General features: G+C 49.1%; 1 protein-coding gene across 1 annotated transcript in view; it reads left to right on the top strand.

The window, feature by feature from the left end:
* CFAP52 (cilia and flagella associated protein 52) overlaps window positions 1–2,916 on the top strand; it is a 63,841-nt gene that overhangs the window by 52,113 nt on the left and 8,812 nt on the right. The gene's annotated exons all lie outside the window — the stretch shown is intronic.

Raw genomic sequence — 2,916 nt, 5'->3', positions numbered from 1 at the left:
TAAAAAACAAAACAAAACAAAAAATGTACAAATGTGCTTGACACAATGGATGGATGTACGGATTGTGATAAGAGTTGTAGGAGCCCCCAATAAAATGATTAAAAAAACAAAGGAAAAGTCCGGGAGCGCTGTGGTTGCGGGTGCAGGCCCTGGAGCCCAACCACCCCCCTTCACTGGCTGGTTCTGCTGCTGACCAGCTTGGTCCCTTTGGAAATGCAATGTCCTCTTGCAATGCACTCATGGGTCCCTGAGTGGTACAGTCAGTTAACAGGCTTAGAGGCGAGCTCAAAAGTTGTAGCTTCAAGACCATCTTGAGCAGTGGTTCTCAACCAGCCTAATGCCGAGACCCTTTCCCACAGTTCCTCTTGTGGTGGTGACCCGCCCCCCACCAACCATAAAATTATTTTCGTTGCTACTTCATCCCTGTCGTTTTGCTAGTGTTATGATTCCGGCGACCCCCAAAAGGGTCGCAACCCACAGGTTGAGAACCGCTGGTCCAGAGGCTCCGCAAATGAAAGGCCTACTGATCTACTTCCGGGAACACTTTACATTGTAATCCCCGTAGTTATCCCATGAATTAGAATCGACTCCACAGCAACTGTTTCCATTGTTGACGATGCACGCGCCCTTTCAGTGCCTTAGCTGTAAACTGTATATGATGGCAGCACTGCCTTTGCAGAACTGCTGTATGGGCGAAAGCCATCCATATAGAAAACCCTTATAGCAGGGCCTGGCACACAGCGCCGCTGTTAGGTGCCATCCTGTCGATTCCGGCTCGTAACGACCCTATGTGCCACAGAAGGAAACACTGCCTCGCCCTGTGCCATCCTTCCCATCGTTAGGCACGAACCCACTGTTGCCACCACGGCGCCACCATCTCATTGCAGACCTGCCTCTTTTTGATGATCTTCGGATGGTGGAAGCATGGTGCCCTTCTTCGGGAACTGGTCTCCTGAGAACACGCCCAACGTACAGGAGACCACGTTTCGCCATCCTCACATCGACAGAGCATTCTGGCTGTACTTCTTCCGAGTAGTCCTTCTTCCTGGAAGTCCGTGGTCCTTTCAGCGTTCTTCACCGACACCAGAATTCGAATGCGCCCACTCTGCCCCGGCTCTCCCTTATTCACTGTCCGGCTTGCACATGCGTATGCGGTGACTGAAACACCATGGCTTCAGTGCGACCCATGGGACATGTTTGCTCTTCGGTCCTCGAATGAGGTCTCCTGCAGCAGACTGACCTCATGAAACTTGTCTTTGGACCCCTGGACCGCTGCTCCCATAAGCCTTGATTGGGGATCCAAGCAAGATTAAATCCTTGACGACGTCAATCTTTTCTCCATTTATTACGATATTACCTGTTGGTCCAGTTGTGGGGATCTAGGTCTTCTTGACATGGAGTTGTCATCCATAGGAAAATTCGAATCCTTAATCTCCGTCAGCAAGGGTTGCAAGTTCTTCTCCCATTGGCCAAGCAAGGTTGTGTCATTTGCATATCTCCGAAGGCCTGCTTGTGTTAGGGTCCTGGACTGGATACCTCGGGTCGTGCTTCCTAACGCTGAACGCATTCTGGTGGCAGAAGCACGTCTGTAATCCAAGTGGCTCTTACGAGGACAAGGGAAGTTTCAGGAATTCACAGGAAATCCCAAAAGAGCACCCCGAGAGCGCGGCCTGAAAGGGCACTCGGGTCCCAGGCCTTGAATGCGCATGTGTGCCCCCCACCCTCCAACCTATAAGAGCGCACCCCAACAAGAGAGGAGTCAAAGAGGCTTGGGGGGTCCTGTGGCAGGTTTTTATCTCCTCCAGCTGGGGAGGCGTGGTTGAAGCTATTGGACGACCTCATTGGCTGAGTTTCTAAGAGTGCCGGGGTGATGTCATGTGACTGGGCCTAGTCCACCCAGGTGGACCTCCCACCTGCGCCTAAGGGGCTTGTGTCTCAGCATGCTCAGTTTGGATCGTTCCATAGGTGTCTAATTAATGTGCCTGATTCTTTCCCACCCCTTTGTTGTGGCCCTCTGCCGGCAATGGGGAGACAACCCTCCTTAGTCTCTATACCGGCTCACTACCACTTCCAATCTATATTTGTCTTCATATAGACCGGCTTCTCCGATGATACAGCATACAGATTGAATAAGAAGGGTGAGTGGGTACAACCCCCAAGCACACCTTTTTAGATTGTAAACGGCAGCATTCCCTTGTTCTGTTCCCACAACTGCCTCTTGATCCATGTACCTGTTCCTCATGAGCATAATGAAATGTTCTGGAATTCCCATTCTTCTCGAGATAACATAGTCCTGTTATCTACTTAGTGTTGCTATAGCAGAAATACCACAAAGTGGGTGGCTTTTACAGACAGAAATTGCTTTTTTCACAGTTTAGGAGACTAGAAGTCCATGTGGCATGACTACTTTTGGAAAGAGTTATAGTCTCAGAAACCCACCGGGGCAGTTCTACCCTTGCACTACACGGTCATTAGAAGTCCGCAGTGAGTGGATAGCAGTGAGTTTGGGTTTTGGATCGCTGCTTGTTTATTTAATCTCTTTTCTATCTCAAAGGAGATTGACTCAAAATATACGCACAGGAATCCTGCTTCATTACCATATCAAAGACAATCCATTCCCAAACGGAAGTATAATCATAAACATAGAGGTTTGCCTTTACAACACTTACAGCTTTGGGGAAACATAATTCAATTCATAACCAACAGATTGCATTTTCACCCTTTTTGCCAGCCGTAGAGAAGGTTGATGGTTTTCAGTTGACAAAAGGTGCCTTCCACACACACAGATTCCCTCCCCTTCTCCATTACCAGAATTGGGGCATGGGACATTTTCCTGCTTAAATCTCCTACGTAGGTGGTTTCAATGCCAACCCAGCCTGTGGAACTCTTGTCTGAATGTAAACAAACCAGAAAGGG

The sequence above is a fragment of the Echinops telfairi genome, unplaced genomic scaffold (genome assembly GCF_000313985.2).
Source record: "Echinops telfairi isolate 266 unplaced genomic scaffold, ASM31398v2 ScPeMD7_2010;HRSCAF=2546, whole genome shotgun sequence".
NCBI lineage: Eukaryota > Metazoa > Chordata > Mammalia > Afrosoricida > Tenrecidae > Echinops > Echinops telfairi.
This window is presented reverse-complemented; position numbering and strand designations above follow the sequence as displayed.